Source organism: Amblyomma americanum, chromosome 8, assembly GCF_052857255.1.
Source record: "Amblyomma americanum isolate KBUSLIRL-KWMA chromosome 8, ASM5285725v1, whole genome shotgun sequence".
NCBI classification, from domain to species: Eukaryota; Metazoa; Arthropoda; class Arachnida; order Ixodida; family Ixodidae; genus Amblyomma; species Amblyomma americanum.
In genome coordinates, this window is record NC_135504.1 from 104,454,612 (window position 1) to 104,474,564 (window position 19,953).

Sequence of the window (19,953 nt, forward strand, 5' to 3'; positions counted from 1 at the left end):
GTGAAGAGACTCGCTCAAAGATCGAACTTTAAAGACTCATCCTTAGTAGTATGATATAGACACTCGTAGCCTTCGTAATCTAGTTGTTACCGTGCGTCGACGCAGGAAAGGGCCGTAGTAGGCTGGCACCAGTAAGGTGCTAAAAATCTTTCGACAGAAGGTGAGTTTGTTGTAGATGTGTTGCTGTATCAAACAACCTGTTCTCTGTGGAATAAAGGGACAGTTTCGGCCTTATTGAACAACTGCCGCCTCTGAGAGATGATTTTTTTTTTATGTCCACGTTGACTAGTCAGTGTAAAAGGTAAACAGCTGCCGACAACGGCCCTACTTCTAACTTGTTCTTACGAGTCGCAATGTAATATCGGCAATAACCTCTTGGCATTGTAAAAAATCAAAAGCTAAGAGGACATACAAGCTGGCTTGTACAAGACAAGAGCTGCAGTAGGCACTTTATTTTCGCTGTCATATCCAACATTCCATTGCTTCTTTCACGGCAATCCGAGGTCCTTCGCAAAAAGCCTCGAATATACACTCGCATGCCTCGTGAAGGTTTCCTATGTTGTGTAGTTTTGTCCAGCATGTGCACTTTGTTTTCTCTGAAAATAAAAAGTAAGTGTCGTAAAAATCAGTGTTCTTCGTATTCCACATAAATATTGCTTCACGGGTATTTTTCTGCCAAAGCTACCCTTTCAATTAATTGTCTCAATAGAGCATTTTCCTCCGTGTTTGATGTTTATATTTAACCCCTATTCGGGATTTTTGAAGGGAATACCAGTTCGAGTTTAGAAAACATCACCACGACTTTGTCTTTCACATCCTCATTCACTTTATTTCGCATTTTTTCCGACGGCTTACTAACAAAATGCAGTGATGGTGTAAAGCTAGAGCATCAGGCTTGCGTGCAACAGGGAAGCGTTTCGGATCCGGGTGCCATGCTATTCTCCACCGCGCTTAAAAAATTCCTCCGCCCGTTGCAGGAAATGCGTAACCAGGACTGAGGTGCAGCCTTATCTTGGTGACCACAACAGACAACACGTTCCCTTAGCAGAGCAGGATTTGGGCACTGTGCCGTAATATTCAGCCGCAACCTTTCAAAAACAAACCGAGTAACTCTCGGTCCTCACTCTCCAGCTTTTGCGGAGCAACTGACCAAGGTGGCGGGCACACCTTTGATGCAGAGAAGGGTGCATGGGATCTTGGCTCCGGACACGTAATCATTAAAACGTGAACCTGGGAACATTTAACACTACAACCTTATCCATTGAGGTTAGCCGAGCAGTGCTATTCGATGAACTAGGGGTATTAAAATGGATGTCATAGGGCATAGTGAGGGCTGGAGGACAGATGGGCGTATACAGTACTAAGGGCGGACGCGTTCTGTGAACACTGGTAATCGGCAAGAAACAAAATAAAATCAAATTACACTGTACTAACCAGCGGTTTCAATGAGAGGCGGGGAATAAATTTTCAAAACAGAGCAAAAAAGACACGGACGACTCAGATGTGGAAGAGTCTACAACTGTGTCTTCCGCGTCTTTTTTGCGCGATTTGCTACTGCTGTAGGCAAGAAGCAGGAGCACACCAGATGGTAGGCTACTATGGGATAGGTTGTAGGAATAGCGGTCGGAAGGAGTAGAGTTCGCAGAGAAATAATTTGCGGTTGATGAATACCTTCATCCACAAACGAGACGGCAGTAAGAGAATGTGGAAGAGCTGCAATAGTGATACACAAATGAAATACACTTCATATTCATACATACGTTTGGAGGAAGGTGAAGTGTTTTTGAAAACGACGACGACACCGTTGTGCGCTCTTCTGATATTTTTGTGGGCAGTTCGGCTGTCTCAAGCCTTCGGCCCTCGGCCTCTCTGAATACCTTCCCAACCGTGAGGTTGCGAACATTGTGCTTGTATCGTGGACAACGTTAATTCCAGCCCGAATCTCTCAGCGATCGCATGCCGCCGCCGTTAAATCCCGGCCGCAGCGGTTGAATTTAGATGCAGGCCAAACTCTAAAGGCTCGTGTACAGTGCGATGTCAGTGTACGTTAAAGAACACCAGGCGGTAGACCTTTTCGGGGTCCCAATGATCCCAATAACCTCCAATAACCCCCAATGATCCTAATAAACCCCAATAAACAATAAACCATCCAATAATCGCGGCTTCCACTACTACTACAACTTCTCGCCTCGGCAGCAGTACTGCAACTATGATGAATGGCGCACCCCCGATGATCGCCTTATCTGCTTTATATCCTTGCGTGTCGGACACATCTTCCATTACTTCCCCTTCGTTTCCGTTGCCTCCCCGTTGCGTCACGTCAAGGTCCCCTCCATGACGAGGCCACACCGCCAGCTTGTGGGTCCAGCCACCCACCACCCCCACAAGGTCGCCGATCCCAAGCTGTTCTCGCCCACCACAACTCATTCCTGTTCAACTCCCGCCACTTCCCAGAAAACTAGGTGATGCAGCTAGCCCCCCGAGGTAACGCTGCATCATTGACCCTGCCTGAAAATCCTGTTTTGTTCATCGCTGCTCAGAGTACTCTCTTGAATGTTCTTGTGGATGGCGTCTGCGGTCACTGCCATCATTGATACCGGTACCCAGCTGTCTGTCATGAGCTCCTTTCTGCACCACCGACTAAAGAAAGGCAGCACTGCTGCCGTGAATTCAATGTGCACTGCGCTAGCCAGCGTTTCCGGTAATCATGTTCCATTTCTCTTAACCGTCCTGCCCGGCTGCGCTCGGGGCGCGATCCTTGGCCTTGACTTTTTAGCGGCCCAATCAGCATTTGTTGACTGTTCCTCTGGCCTTATCCTATTCAATCCGTCTCTGCTCAGACCACTTCACCGGCTTCCCTCAACTTCACTTAACGGAGTTTGTTTGTCTGTTTCCTCAAGCTGCCGTCTACATTCCTGTGTCACCTTTTATACCTGTCCCAGAAGGACGCTACGTCGCTCGCCTTGTCACCGCCGTGGCTCTGCAGCGTAACGTTATCTTTCCCAACACCATGGTCTATGTCACCTATCCATAACAGCGCGACAGACGGCATTGCCCAGCAACTGGTATTCTCCATATCACCCGTGAGTGCACATATCTCTCTGTCCACAGCTTCAGCCTGTATACTAATGTTTTACCCGCCGGCATTTCACTTGATGACCTGTCCCCGCTTACCGATTGCAGAGTTTCTACCCGAGCTCCTGCCCCACCGCCTGACATTTCCAACGCTCTTGCATCACCACCCTTCTGTGAGGATCCTATTTTCAGGATGATTGCAGACGATCTCTGCCCTGAGGACTTTACACCACTTTATAAGCTCTTGTCTTTATACAGCAATATTTTCAACATTTAGTGACCATCCCTAGGGTCAAGTCTCTGTTGTCGCCCTTCGGATTGACCCACGAGATGCCCGCGGTATTCATAGATTCTCAGACGGCCTTGTAGGGTCTCTCTCTTTCTCTCTTTCTCAGCGCCATATTATCCACATGGAGTTGGACAAGATAATATAGCGGAAGATTGTCCTGCCTTCGATTAGTCCATGGGCGTCGCCTGCCGTTCTTGTCGAAAAATAAATATCAAACTTGGACGTTCTCAATCAATTACAGCCATTTGAATACCATCGTAAAGAAAGACGTCTAGCTGTTTCTCTGCATTGACGACGCTCTCGATGCTTGCACAGCGCCAGCTACTTTTCCTGCATAGGTCTCCGTTATGTAGACTGGCAGATAGCTGTCAACGAACGGGTCCGTGAGAAAACCGCCTTTCTCACCCCAGGCGGCCTGCATCAATTTAGTCATGCCTTTCGGGATCTGCAATGCCCGGGTCACCTATTGGCGCATAAAGGACTCGCTCCTGTGTACGTGTTTCGTGTACATACCGAAACTACCTGAACTGCCTTTCAACAATCCTTGCGTTTTCGGCCGCGCCAGTCCTCGGCCACTTGGTTGATTCTGCCGGGGTTCAAACCGACCTCGATAAAATTCGCACCGTGAGTTTCCTCCCTACTTTGCGTTTCTCTAGTTATGTGTGCAGTATTCTCAGGCTCTGCTCATATTTCATACGGTTCATCGAGAACTTTGCGGCAATTGCCCGTTTTCTTACAAAGATTCTCAAAAAGGAAATTCCTTTCTCGTGGGCGCCCGACCAAACTGCCACCTTCAGAACAATTACCGGTGCCCTAACCGATCCGCCTGTCTTGGCTCTTTTCGATCCTTCAGCACACACGGAACATGGGGCCGACGCTAGTCGTTATGGCATTGATGCCATACTAGCTGAGCAGCAACACGATCAGATTCGCCTGATTCCGTAAGGCAGCTGGCTCCTTTCCCAGTAAGAGGATGACTACTCTATAAACGAGCGGATTGCCTCATCCTCGTTTAGGCAGCTGCCAAATTTCTTACGTACTTGTTGGGCCACCCCTTCAATGTTATAACGGATCATGACGCCTTGTGCTGGCTATCTTCACTCAAAGACCCTACTGGCCGGCTCGGGCGCTCGGCTCTTCGCCTTCAAGAATACACATTTTCAGTCGTCCATAACACAGGGCGCTTGCAAGAAGATGCGGTTCCTTTGCCCTGTCGATCAGCCTTCGTCAAGCGGAAGTTATACTGACGTCTGCGTTTTGTCCATTCAGACTTTCGCAACGTTCATGAAGAACAGCGCTTTGATTTCTCGCTATGCAATCTTATCGACCGCCTCACAGCCAACAGCTCTGGTGCTTCTCTCGCCACATTCATGCTCCACGAGAAGTTCCTATACCAGCGCAATACGCGGCCTGATGGCGCTGAGCTTCTGCTCATGATTACTGAAAACCGGAGTTCCGGCGTCCTTGAACAGAACCATGATGCTCCCAAGGCAGGTAATCTTGGCTTATCCCGCTCGCACACAGCGTGCGGCCCCGCTCCTGTTGCCAAGGTTTCTACCGCTTTGTGCGGCGCCATGTAGCCGCTTCCGAGCTCTTCCAGCAATGAAAGAAGCCAGGGCTTCTTTCGGCGCTGGAAGAGGTCGCAAGCGGCCGCGTTAAGCCGTTTGCCATCCCAATAGATCCGTTTTCTCTTGTCGACCTCGACCTGGCCTGCCCTTTTCCGGTGTCTGCTATAGGAAACAAAAGAATAACAGTCTCGGCGGACTCCCCGATGCGCTATGTCTTCCCACGAGGGATTCCAAACAGCTGCACCACTACTGCCGCTGGATTCCTCCTGCAGGACGTCGTCCTCCATCGCGGTGCACCCCGTCACAAGCTCACAGATCGCGGTAGCTGCTGTCTATTCCAAGTGGTCGCCGAACTCCTCAGCTCGTGCTCCGTGCGTCATAATTCCGGCACCACCTCTCACCCACATACAAACGGCCCCACCAAATGCCTGAACCGTCACTTGAACGACATGATTTTCATGTACATAGGTGTCTGAGCATCACTATGACTGGGATATTTGTTTCACATTTGAGACCTTCACATATAATTTCACACGTCACGATACAGCTGGCTACTATGCATTTTATCTTTTGTTTGGCCATGATCTTCTGTTACCCTTTGACAGTGTACTGCCCGCTACCGGCTCCACGACTGCGTATGCTCGTGACGCCATCTCCTGCGCTGACGCCACTCTTACTGGAACTCACGAAAGGTTGTCTGCGTTCCAAGGTCGCAGAAGCGCCGTAATGACTGTCGCCATCACGAAGTCACCTACAGTCCAGACTCCCTCCTCTTGATCTGGGTCCTAACCCGCCTTGTGGGCCTGAGTGAAAAATCCTACCCCGCTGCAGGCTTTTGCAGTGTCGTACATGATGTGACCGCGGTGGCGTACAAGGTCACGCCGCAGCAAGCACAGTCCTCCCCACCCGCTCCACCTCGCACCGACATCGTCCACGTTTCCCGCCTCAAGCCTTACTACTCGAACCAGTCGAATACGCGCGACGAACCCGTGGTAAGCTCTTGTGATATTTTGTGAGCCGTGCGGCTCTCCAACCCTTGGCGTCATTGAATACCTTTGCCTTCAAGTAAATATAATATGCCCACTCTGGGATAGTGCAGGATATGAGGTCCTCGGAAAGGTGCGTAGTAGCGACCACAGAATCATTCAGCATCATATCAGCATAGACTTGAATAGGGAACGAAAGAAACTAGTGAAGAGGAAGTCTATTAACAAGACAGCGGCAAGACGGAAAGAAAATTATTCAGAATATCGCTGCTGAAAAGATATTCGGCTATAACTGAGGAAGACGATCTTAATTATCAAAAGAGAACGATTATCTCACAGCTTTTATTACGTAGTGCGCAGGAAAAGCGGGCGGCAGGACGGCTTGGCAAGACAGCGCCAAGCTGTCTCAGAAGACAAACGATGTGAATAAGAAACATCAAAGCAAGAAGGCGTCTCCTATGAACAGAAAAGAACTGGAAGATCTATAAAATTTAATAGATAAGCGCAAGGTAGCCGACATAAGAAGAGAGATAGAGAAACCCTTTAATAAAAAAGCAGAGAATTTAGCCGACGCTTAAAAACCGCTAGCACGTTAATCTGCGTGGGGAAGGAGATTTTAGAGGTAAAGATGAAAAAAAGAGCCGTGCGGGAAAGGTTAAATTGAAGAAAAAAAATGGAAGAACATAAAATGCCGCCATTGAATGCCTACTATGGGGCATCGGCGAGAAATGATGTAATGTATGAAATGACAAAGTACATATTCTGAGAAATTGGCTAACAAAGTTCTGCAAGGAGAGTGCATGAATGCAGCGTGGTAGATGAAATTCAAGCTTGTCAAGACGTCCAGTTTCCTTTAAATAAGCAAACAAGAATCTCATCGAAGTCTCTGTTGCCAAAGCAGGCTAAGGAATCTAAAACACTGTCTATTGTTAGCGGCAGTGAGGAGCTGCTTTCCAATTTACAGTTCATAGTACGCACACTCATCAGCATATGAAACACACTCAAAAAGAATGTGTTCCACAGATTCGATCGAGCTGCAGTTGTCACAAAGCGGACTCTTCTTTTGACTGAAACTGTATCGCAAGCCGCTTGTAAACGTAGTGTTCCGGCAATGTCTGTAATAAAGTGTTTCCAGGAGCCGAGTAAATCTGTTTGGGAGTCCTGATCCTAGATGTTGTTCGAGTGAGAAAAGAAATTCGTAATGATGTGCCGGCAAGCTTCACAGCCGACATAAGGAACTTTATTATGGAGAGAATCGAGCATGCTGAAAAGAAATAAATAGCCTAAAATCGGTGGAGAGGAAAATAGGTATAGATAAAACCGATATCTATGCGTTAGAGGCAACGAGGGCAATGTGATTAACAATATTGATAAGATAGTTAACGTAGCTCAAAAATTCTTGACAAATCTATACAATAGGCAATGTAATCAGACGTTAATGAGATATGCAGTAGCGCACAGCAGTGGAGCATCCCCCCATTAAAAGAAGAAGTAGTATAGAAAGCCTTTGGAGCAATGCAAAGGCGGAAAACAGCTGGTGAGGATCAGGTCACAGCAGATCTGTTAAAGGACAGAGGGTAGATTTTGTTAGAAAAACCAACCATCCTGTTAAAGCAAGGCCTTATGCCCTCAAGCGTACAAGGCCTTTTGAAGAATACTGATATTATCCTAATTGATAAGTAAGGAGACATAAAGAAACTGAAAATGTACCAGCTGGTCAGCTTACTGTCCATTGCCTACAATGTATTTTCTAAGGTAATCACTAAAAATCACAAAGCAACCTTAGACTTCAGTAAATCAAAGAATCAGGCAAGCTTTCGTAACGGATACTCGACAATGAGACAAACCCACACTATAAATAAGGTGACAGAGAAATGCGCAGAACATAACAAACCACTATATGCTCTATAGGTTTCATTGATTCAAAAATGCATTTGACTCAGCAGTCATGCAGGCATTGCGGAATCAGGGTGTAGAAGAGTGATATGTGAAAATATACGAAGATATGTGCAACCACTGCGCAAATACTATAGAACTCCATAAAGTCAGCAGTAAAATTCCAAAACGGCAGGGTCTCAGGCAGGGAGACGCGACCTCGCCAATCATATTCACTGTGTGTTTACTAGAGTTATTCTGACGTCTAGATTCAGAACAGTTGGGGAAAAAATGAATACCAAAGTAACCTGCGATTAGGTAATGACAATGCCAGGCTAAGACACAGGGCAGAAAAACTGCAAACATGATCAATGAATTTGACAGGCAGAGCAGAACGGGGAGTTTTAAATTTAACATACAGAATACTAAAGCAATGCACAGCAACATGGCAAGTAAACAGCAGTTGAAATTTATTATGCGATACAGCGCGAACAGAGACAAGGACGAAGAAAGACAAGACACCACAGCGCTGTGGTGTCTTAATGATAGACGGAGCTGGCGTTGAGCTCAAAGCTTGTTTTGGATTTAGTTTAATATTTTTATTCTTGTTTTTTTCTATTAATGTACGTTTTTCCTAAAATTTAATATCTGCAGGTTGTTGGAATTTTTTGCGCAAGTATGAACCAATGCTATACTTAAAGGGAACTAAAGTTATGTCCTTCCAAGAACACCTAGGCCTTTAATGCTTTTATCTTTGTCGATGGAATATAATTGGCACATATGAACGGGGGTTTCTTCCAGAGGAGTACAAATGCACCTAGGCTATTGATTATAGTTTTAGGTATATAAATGCGTATAATTAACACCTGTGAAAACTTTTGCTTCATTGTTGCTTATTGTTCCTTATAAAATGGTGCCCAAAACATCCAAAAAAAGATGTTTGAGACAAACGCCACTAAACAATCTGAAAATAATTCTGTCCATGAAAACTTCCCTTGGCAGAAGAGAAACAGGGGAAGCCCCAGTGGTTAAAAAATGTTTTACGAACAAGACCAACCTGAAGACCGAAACAAAAGCCAGAGTTTCTCATCAAAAACTTCAGGGCATTGAATTTTTTAGAGTACCGGACACGAAGAGATCACGTCGAGGTGCACTAAATTTTCTGGTCGACGTGGCGAAGAAAAAGGACGAATGAATCACTTTGTAGCCACGATTGCGCAAAGTAATATATTTTGTTGAAGATAAAGAAATTCACTCTCAGATGCTCGAAAATAATGATAATATTATTAATAATAATTGCTTTTTGGGGAAAGGAAATGACGCAGTATCTGTCATCATGTATCGTTGGACACCTGAACCGCGCCGTAAAGAAAGGAATAAAGGAGACAGTGAAAAAGGAAAGGAAGAAATAGGTGCCGTAGTGGACGACTCCGGAAAATTTCGACCACCTGGGGATCTTAAACGTGCACCGACACCGCCCAGCACACGGGCGCCTTAGCGTTTTGCTTCCATAAAAACGCAGCCGCCGCGGTCGGATTCTAACCCAGGAACTCCGGATCAGTAGCGAAGTACCCTAACCCATGACCTCTGACCTTTGACATTGGGTAACCGATGGGTTCACCTCTGACCTTAAGAACATCCCATGGGGTGACGTGAAGCCACGTGGCGAGTAACCATGTGTGCACAAGCTTTTCGCTGATTTCAAGGGTTAGCCAAGTTAAACCAATGGCAATTTTTCCCATATCAGGCGGCCACCCCCGGCAGCACGTGTGTCGCGCAACTTTCGTTGTGATTTAGCGCCGCGCGTACGTATCACAGGCCGCAGAATGCTTCTAAAGAATTTAAACCGAGAGAGTTTTTACAAAGCAGCGTCTCAACACACCTGAAGAAGTTTGCAGGGATACGAGTGCCGCAGCTGCCAAGGACAGGGTAAACTGGCAAAACATGGGAGAGGTATTTTTACTGGAGTAGGTGCGCGTGACTGATGATGCTGATGACAAAAAAAGCGTTCGGCTATGTGGCTATGCGGTTTTAAGAATGCGACCACAATATTACAGCAAAATGCATTGTATGGAGGGGAACCAGAGAGACACGTTATGTGCGGCGTATTCACAGCAGCAGCTTGTGCGCCAGGCCTCCGCGAAGTGACTCACATGCCCTTGCCCGCTGCGTTTTTTGAGGCTCAGAGGAAAAGTTGCGCGGTGCATTCTTATATCTTTACGAAGAGGAAGCTTACGAAGCTAACAAAATGGATTGTTGCTGACCACTTTTTGAGAAGTAAGGTGGTAGACTTGAGACACAATGAGTTTAGGCACAGAAGGCAAGCTACAGAGAGTTTTGCTCGACTTAGGAGATATGAGCTGGTACGTTCTGCGTCATTTAGAGCACGTAAACATTAGCAGCAGCAGCAGCAGCACCATTTATCACCCGCCTCTTCGCTCTAGTTGTGGAGGGCAAGTGTCGGCTCGGATGATCCCATCGTTTGTACTATCCAAGGGGAAGCCGGTCGCGGTCAGACCACGACAGTGTGTCGCCACCACTGGCTGAAGGATACCATAGTGCATGCGCGAAAGGTTGCCGCTGAGCGTGGCCATCGCATAGTCCAGTGGTAGGTTTCTTCGGAGGCTGCCTATTTTGTCACACTTAGATCACACTTAGCAGAAAACACTCAGCCTCCGCTCAGCATTTCATGTGGTCGGGAAGCCGAGATTCCTTGCGTCGAAGTGCAGATTTCAATAAGCTTTTTTGAAACGTAAATTTGCGATCGGAACCTTTGATGCCCATCTCCTATTTACAAATTAGAAATGAACGCCAAAGTGCTAAACGATTGTCATGGTTTAGTTCATTCTGCCAGTTCACAGCGATCAAAAATTTCATGAGATCATCCACCAGCGTGACTGTGATGGCGACAAAAGCAGTTATTTCAATTCCAGACACTTTTTGAAAAGTTGTATATGGGTTACGATATACATCGCGAATGAGTACGAAATTTCCTCAGTTAGCATATGCTTCAAAAAACAAAGATGCGTCGTTTGCGTTTACGTTGGTTGGAATCCACCTGGAGGGCCATCAGAAATTCCTTTATTTACAGCCGTCATGTAAGGCGACGAGTGATTGTGGATAATTAATTACTAAACTTATTTCAAATTTAGTCGAAGTTAGGGGATTCTTGCAAAGAATAACCCAACATCATTGAAAGTAAAAGTTGTTGATCAATTCACTGTCGCAAAATCATATGCTAGCCTTCCTGGTGAGCTCAGTTGATAGCGCGAATGCTCAGTGAGGCTATGGTCCCATGCTCGAATCCCTGACCAGCAAGATTCCTTCTTTTATCTATGAAGTTTCTGTGCATGCTTCATAGCTTTCCTTAGTAGGCACATGCATGCGCTTATGACGGCTGGTAATGAGTAATTACTCCGTTATTAGAGAAGAACAGTGTTTTGCATTTCTCTGGGACTCACCCTCGTATATTCCTGAAAGAGTCTACCAAAGCGAAAACAACTTAAGTTTGCCCACTTTCCAATATAATATTTTGCAGTTAGATTTGATTCGCTATCAAGTATCTGTGTTTAAGTGATGATGTTGAGTTGAACCTACTCCTGGGACACCAGAAAAAAAATAATTATCAGAAGCTTTGCAAATTTGCGATACGAAACCTTCCATTCGTTGACGACCTCTTCTCAACATTTGCACGACGCGCCACTATTGTGATATTGGCGTTCTAACTCTTGTGGTCATGATAACGATTTATTTTATTGGCTCGAGGTCAGCGTAAGCCAAAGGTACAAGGTATTTTTTTCATTCCAAGGTGGTGTCAGACCTTTTTTTCTAAGCATTTCACCCAAAAAATTTCTAGCGCCACACGAGAAAACTTAAGCGCTTACTTAAGACAATTTATGAAACCCCGGCACAGTGGGGATCAAACAGCAGGCCTCCCGTATATGAGGGCGATGATCAAGACATTGTTGAGGTTGTTTGAACTTTTATAAAGCGAAAATGCGCAGAGAACAAGGACGGAAAACACTGCTTGAAAGTGCACATATTTACCATCCGTCGCAGCGTTTGTGACGCAGTAGTCATTGTTGTCGTACTTATGGCTGCTGCACAGACGATACGAAAGGTGTGGAATCAGCCGGCAGCGCTAGGATATGCCACGTTGAGAGTAACGTAGACAAGAACTCTTTGGTTATAAACGGCGAGGAGATGCTTCGCAAATCACCCGAAGTATAGTAGCCAACAGGCCAGATCAGTGCACCTGCTATCGCCGAGTCTGTGAATGTCAACGAATAAGGTCGTTGATTTAATTTGCTCAAGATATCTAAGTTCCTAATCTCCAAGACGGCCCCTCAATGACCATTAGGCGCACGTGGCCGATGATAGTGGTGTTTTAATTATATCTCGCATACTTGTCACAAAAGGCATAAATTTGGTTTCCTGTCTGCTAAAAGAAATAGTATGAAATCATTTCGTGCAGGAAGAGGAGAAGAATTTTGCTCTTATTTTTTTCTTTCAGACACTTGGAAAAATCCTCCTCTCCTCTTGCTGGTAGTCGCACTTCCTGTAAAACTGGTCTCCTTGAAGTCCTTCTCCCTGCACAAGTCCTCACCATATGGCGAACATCCACCTCTGCAGCCAGTGTGGAACACCTCAGGCAGGTGGTGGGCCTTCTGACTTCTTAAAAACCCAATTGGCAGGTGACCGAGCGGTAAGGAACGCACCAGCCTTTACCCTTTTAAGGGATACCTCCTCCAATTTCCGTGAGTTATGAGGGAAGGAGGAAGTGCGCTGGTGATTGACGGCACATGTACTTAAAGAGGATGCTAAGATAGGGAGAGCGGAGCGGGTGTCGAGTGGGACCCTGGTGGGGGATGCATCAGTGTTCTGAACCTAGTGTGTAAGTTTGTCTGCTTTTCTCTGCTCAGCGTTCTCATCACCATCTTGTGTCCAGTGAATCTGGATGCGCATCTTTTTCTTCTTATTCAGTGCATGGATCTCATGAGTTACACACAGCGTCTTTTTCGCTCGTTTTAGTTGTTTAAGGTGACTAAGTAGTCTGTCTAGATATTGGGTTTTGTCACACAATTTATGGCCTTCATAGCATCGTGGATTGCATAATGTTCCAACACATCGGGTCCGTGTGGTCCGACATGTATTCATGATGCACTCTTAGCTCTCTGTATGTCAGGCTAGTTGCTGCTGTTCTGCCGCCCTTTTATATATACTACATGTCCGTACATACAATAAACGTTCCGCGGAAAACATCGACGAGAGGTCGAGTTTTCAGCTTCTCTTTAAGGTGAAGTTTAGTCCCTTTGTTCGTCGTAATAGTCGTGAATTGCAGTGTACGGAGGTCAGCAATTGTAGGTAATTGCACTGCCACCGCATTGGTCAAAGATGCCACGGGCATAACGTACTTTCGCTTGATATTGCTTGTACCCTCTCGCTGATCAATTGAAAATGTCAGTGCGTTCAGCTGTGCAGATTTCCGGATAATCAGGATGGGGTAAGTTCTCGTGAGGCCGTGATAGTGCGCAATGCGTTCCCATTTATTGTTTCCAAGCCTACGCATTGTCCCCTCGTCAGTCTTAGGAACATGGCCTGGTAGATTACCCTGGGCTAAAGCACCAGTTGTACAAGACGTGGTGTGATCTCCGATAGGCATCCTACTCTCATAAACGAAATTCGTTTGTTCAATTTCAAGGAAGTCGCTGCTGCTTTTTACATCGTTTGGAGCTATTGCTAGACTCATGAATACAAGGCAAAGGACGCTCAACTCGTCTATCTCTTGTTTTTTTTATTTGCGGTCATTGGGTGGCTCATTTAGTTGCCAATTACGTTCTTTCATTCTTACTTGAAAAATTGGATTTTTTGTGGCACAATTCTAGGCCTGCATCATGCACACACCAATTGGTTGTAATCAACGCCTCTCGGAGATAAAAAGTCTTTAAATCAGGCTGCTTATTAGTAGACCAAATCGTGACTTCGTCTGGGAAATAATGAAATGGACCTCTGGTATTTCACCTAATTTCCACGCATATACATTGCCTTCGATATACAAAGCTGCTAAAAACACAACTCTGTTTGAGCTATAATTACCGATTTGTTGTCCGTTTACCAGGACAAAATACGTCCTGTGCTCAGGCCGAATATGGACCGCTTTTATGACCTGTAGGGAAATGCCGATACGTTCAATATTGCTAAAGGATCTTGACAGAGAGCGCGCTGCGGTATGTCTTCGCCACGTCTGCAGCCACCACAGTGCGTACAAGGTCGCTTTGAGGCAACACGTAGATGACATCTTCAGCCAAATAGCGAACCACGTTGTGTCAAGGCTTCCACAGAATCGAATTTGGCGAGCATGGTACTTTTGTCCATTTTCCGGACATCATGACAGGCGCGTGGAAATTTTTTTTCTCAAGTCTTGCAATTTGTGGGCGTGAGCGATATAGGCCGCAAAGAATGTAGGCTTGTGAGAGGTTTCCCAGGCTTTGACCTTGGGACCACAACTATGTGTTTCCAGTCGAGTGAAACTTCTATTTCCTGCTACACATCATTTAGTCAGACAAACAGGCTCTAAACTGCGTCTTCTTCAATGTTCTTGCAGACCTCACAAAAAAAAAAACGTCGCGATTTCCAAGCGCAGTTTTATAACTCGCTCTCTCGATAGCAACCAATAACTCTAATTTAGAAAATTGTGATGTTATCCCCGTTTTATCAACCGCGCCCATTGTCGATGAACAAGCCGGATACTGTGCGTGATGCTGAAAGAAAAGGAACGAAGCCTGATCTGCGAGTCTAGTGCTCTCTGCATGACCTCTCATCTACCGCCCTTTCTCCGTTTCTTTATTTAATTTGTCGAAATTTAAGGTGCTCTTTAAAAAAACGACCAAATGAAAAAACTTACTCCCTAATGGTAGAAACTCAGATCCCAGGATGATGCAGTAACTGCTCGAATACAAGATGGCGTAGGTGCTGTGTACATCCTCTGGCAACGGTTCGCCGACTGTAATAAAGACAAGTTTTATTCGAATTTTGTACCATGAACATCAGACAAGGCGCCGTAGAGGAATATAGATGCAACAGAAATAACGTTTCCTGATTTACATAAACAGGAAAGCATCTTGTAAATTAGGCTTCTCCAATTTTCAGGTAGCACTCAGGGATACGTGTTTCTGTAGAGGACGCAAAATGATTAAGGGAAGGAAGCGAAGCGCTCTCTGATTTAATTTATGCACCAAATATTTCACGGATAAAATATGCGACTTAGAAACGTAAAATATATTAGTACTAGAGCTCCACTGCTAATTTTTATGCCAAAAAGAATAAATGTTTATTTCGATAGCTTCTATTTGTATAAAAAAATAAAGTCCGAAAGATCAAGAAATTAACGCAAGATGTTAAGAGCAACAATCAAAATGAGCAAAAGCCAATAACACAGCGACGATCAGTGTGTAACGTTACAAGTTATTCAGAATCAAATATTGCGGTAAATGATTTACTTGAAAAATACAGAAAACAGCATGGCCGCAGGCATACAAATAAAACATTTTAGTCGTTGAGTTATATGCGGCAAAACTGGCTGCAGCGAATGCTTGAAATGACATGAAAAAGAATTCATCAGGATTTGTAGTCAATATAAGTGCTAGTTCGTGGATGTAAAACCGCAAAAAGCCGGCCTTACGTCATAAACACATGGCAGTTCATATTCAGAATACTGCCCAAGTTCATGAAAGAACATGTGCAGGACGTACACTTTTAGACAATCGTCCGTGAGGCGTTTCCTCTCCAATGGAACGACTTACCGAACGTAGGTGTATTTCAGGACATGGTCGCGTGACTTGCGGGTGAGGTATTCTAGAGAACTGAGTCTCGCTAGCATCACTGATGGATACTGCAAACTGCAGCCGCTCATTCGCACTAGAGGGACAATACTAATTCCCGTCAATATTTTGCCTCTCCAGAGCCCTTAGCCCATCAAAGCAGCACGTGCCTGTATAGCGATTTACATAGCTAAATCATCACATACCAATAAGCTTCAACGATACGGAAGTACATATAACTTCTGTGTAAGTGGGATTTTTTCTTTTTATTGCGACAGCTCGAATTGCGGATAACGTTTGGAACCCTTCTTCTAAAAACTAGACAATTTGGTTCCTCGTAGAGTAGCTGATAAATAGATCTTATAAGAACATTTATCTATCGCAACCAGAAATCATGCCGTTCCTTCCCGCAACGAAAATTTAATACAATCTTCATACTGAAACTGCAGGTGCTATTTTACGCTCTGGATTCAGCATTTAGTTTTACTCCAATGTTCCTGACAACAAATAATATGTGTTTAAATATTTATATTGTCGTTTCGCATGGATGTCCGCCACATTGAGCCAACCACATAGCAAGAGCCCATGCTAACAAAGTCACTTGCACTGCTTATGGGCTCAGTATGCGTGTTTGCAGCGCCAAGGTATTCGGTGCACCGGCTTTCGTTTAAATCTTAACCTGTTGCTGACTCTCATGTTGCGCCAAATGGTAGCAGTGCCGCATTTACTACACTGGTTGCAACAAAAATTGAATTGAAGGGCACAACTTACTCTCATGATTGACCTCGAGCCTAGGTTCGTTTTCTTTGCCTGGCAGCTTTCTCCATTCCAGCCGAACGTTGAATATTCTGAAACATAATTTCAGATCCAATGTCCATGAGCGGGCCAAAAATAGAGAAAATTGTGAAGTGGAAGGTGAAAAACGGCGAAATATGACAAGCACTTAATCAATCACACAATCAATCACATGTCTATTTCGACATGTACAAACTACCAAATTAATGGCATTGTAAGGTAAAAGTCGCAGGTAGCAACTTGATGATGCCACTCATTTCCGTATTGGTTCGGCGGTGCTGTGGAGAGGGATAAATGAATACGCGAAAACGCACTGTTACATAGAATCATAAAAACAAGGTAACACGGGAATAATGTACTTGTATTTGGAAGCGAAATAATGAAAACATCAACGCCCTTATTACCATGTTTATGGAGTCTATCGTTTTATCGTTTTTATCATGCCAAAGGAAGTCTGAGTATGAGGAACTTTGTAGTGGAGGATTGCCAATAATTTTGACCACCTGGGATTTCTGAACATGCACTGAGATCGCACAGTTCACGGACCTCTAGTATTTCTCTTCCATCGAAATGCGACCGCCGCAGCCGGACCATCATAGTATAGACACCTCCGGCACACCATTGTCACAAAACGCAGCCTTTGTCCTCCAAACAATGCAATTATCCTCACTTCATTCTTATTAACACCCTACCACCCGAAAAACACATCTCACTGGATAAACACAGAATAGAAAAAAAATTCAATGCAGCCTATGTATTTCGCTCTACTCATCAAATCGCCTCTACATTGTCTATGCTGTCTTTATATTCCAATACAAATATGTACATTTGTAAGGTAAACCTCCATCCAATAAGCCCATTGTTGCTCTTTATGGCATTAGGTATATATTCAAGAGGCTGATGAAGAGTTTGCTCCTTGAATTGGCTCCCATATAGATGAATGTTTATGATTTATTGGGGTATAAAGTCACACAGCGACTTAGGCTACGAGCAAGCCCGTAGTACATGTCTCCGTATTATTTCGACCAGGAGTGGTTCTTCAACGTGCACTGACATCGCACAGTGCATGTGCCTCTAGCATTTCTCCTCTATCGAAATGGGACAACCGTGGCCGGAATCAAAAGTGCGACATTAAAGGGACACTGAGGAGAAATTGAAGTTGGCTTGTATCGATAGAATACCAGCTTCTGATCACAAAAAAGCCGCTCGTACTGAAAACAAAGCTTTGTAAGGTAGAAAATAGCAAGAACCAAAATACAGGTATCGCCTCCACAGGTCAATCTCGTAAGTAAAAGCGTGGTGACGCCATAGGACAAGAGACGCCACCTTGGTGGAATTTTACTTCATACATGGGCGCGAATCTTTGAGGCTGACTCAGGTAAGTTGCGCGGTTCAATATTGAAGTAAGTTTTCTTTTAAAACCGATTGTGCACTTCTATCACACAAGCGAGGCAGACAAAAGACAACCTGAATGTTAGATGCAAAGAAAACCGATGCTTGGAGGCGCCACAGGGGGTCAGGAGAGTTTCGATTTTTTATGGAGCTTCGCGTCTATGAGCTTTGCGTACCCCGTGGTTTTGTTTTTGACGCGCCTCGATTTACAAGCGCCGAGCAGCAGAGGAACTCCAAGGGCCGCTTCAAGTGCTAGTTAACCTTTGAAGGAGCCTGTTAAGGCTGGTCAGATGATCGCCACGGTCGATGGCACGATGATGGCACGATGATGATGGCACGATGGTCGGTGATCGTACAAGGCAGCACTTGAGTATTCGCACGCTCGCCCGGCGAAACAATCCCGGCTGTGCCAGTCAACTTCAAGCTACTTAACGGAAATCGTTTATTAGGGACGGGAGACAAAGTACAAGGCAGTTCAGAACCATAGCTGATGGCCTAGCTCTGTTAGGCCAGGATATACCTAGCGAAAGAGCGGAGTACTCTGCATGAGAAGAGTGCATTCACTAGAAGCGCCTTTATTGCTGGCTATAACGTGAGCCGTCGTGGCGGAGTGGTAGCGTCTCCGCCTCAAACGCCAAAGGCCCTGGTCCGATTCCGAATTTCGGCACAGGATTTCTTTTTATTCAGTGAGTGGGCGGGGGTTTTAGTGGCTCTCATAGATACCGCCACCGAATACCTTGGTTAGCGGTTAAGCGCAGGCGCTGTTAAGACGCGTTTATGCTGCGGCGTAACGCGCGCGCGCGCTGCACGGCGACGTCACGTCGGCCAATGGGAAACTCTCTATACTCCAACTGCGCTTGACCGCCGACGCGTTCGGCGGCTTCGGCGCACTCTGACCGCACTGGCGGGGGGAGAGACTTGGAGCATGTCTCTATTTTGCGCCGAGTGCGCCAGCCGCCGCCGGCCTGGTCAGACTGATTCGGCTCCGCGGCGAGGTGCGCGTTGAGACTTAATTCAATAGCTTCGGCAGTTGGGTGGGGCTATTCTTTTCGAGATCGGCTAATTTAATCCATTCACAGTACCATTGACAGTACATATCTGAAGCTCCATGCAAGTGGGCGAGAGAGCCCGATCCAGTGGACCCGTTGGATCTAGCGGAAGCCGTTGAAGCGTCGTGCGCCGGCTTTAGTTTCAAGCCGCCGAGTTTAAACGCGACCGCCCTTAAGCACCCATCCGTTTTCGGTGGCAAAAAAATAAATAACTTGGCCCTTGCAACCGTAGGAGGCCTCGACGCCGCCTGCTGCGCCGTGCAACCGCGCCGTTCAAAGAATCACAATCCGTTGCCTCCAAGAACCCGGCCAACCTCCGATGGGCGCAAGGCGCCGACCTTGTCCTGGCCTCTCGCGACCCCCCCCCCCCCCTTTGGGGAATGATATTTAGTTTGCAACACCTGCTCACTGAGGAAGGGAGAAACGACCCGCCGGCGCCTAACCTAACCGTGCTCCCTCAAAAGCATCGCACGCTCAGTGAGGCTGAGGTCCCTGAAATGCAGGCCGGAGTTTTTGAGAGAACTACGTCGTCGTGCTCGGGAACGGGACCCATCGTAACGCTGGCAAGACGCCTGTGCAAACGTAAAGGAAGCGACGGTAGTCACCCCCGATAGATGCCTTCAACGTGCGGCGGCGGTAGCATTCATTTCGGCAGCTGCTAGACCACACCGCTAGCCGCCAGAAATCACGGGGTCTTCGTTTACGTCACGTTTCACGTCACTCCATCCTGTGACGTGATAAGAATTCTCGTGTCGTCATAACAGTTCTCGAGTTTGAATCGGAGAGGCGTGAAAATCGTTTTCAACATTGAATCCAAATTTTTTTGAAATAAATGCATCTTTCGCTCCCGGACAACCTGCAAAAAGCCATGAAATGCCGAACTATCAAATTTTGCTGACAAAAAAAAAATGTAATAGGGTTCTCCTCACTGTCCCTTTAAGGTCACCAGCCGAGCACTATAACGACTGAGCCACCGAGGCGGCATTTCATTTTGCGACATACACATGTCTGACAGGAAAGCAAAACTAACCTTACTGAAATGCGTACAGCGGCCTTTTGAAAAAAGAAAAGGAACAGTGTGTTTTTCGTCACATCAAGCTTGTT

The 19,953-nt window shown here is 45.8% G+C and overlaps 1 long non-coding RNA gene across 1 annotated transcript; it reads right to left on the reverse strand.

Moving 5' to 3' along the window:
* Nucleotides 1-506: 506 nt before the first annotated feature.
* LOC144101387 (uncharacterized) lies at nt 507-16,464 on the reverse strand. The gene is made up of 3 exons (XR_013307997.1): nt 16,385-16,464; nt 14,698-14,796; nt 507-596 (listed from the first exon to the last, which is right to left on the reverse strand). It is a non-coding gene; the product is annotated as an uncharacterized LOC144101387 (long non-coding RNA).
* Nucleotides 16,465-19,953: the final 3,489 nt, after the last annotated feature.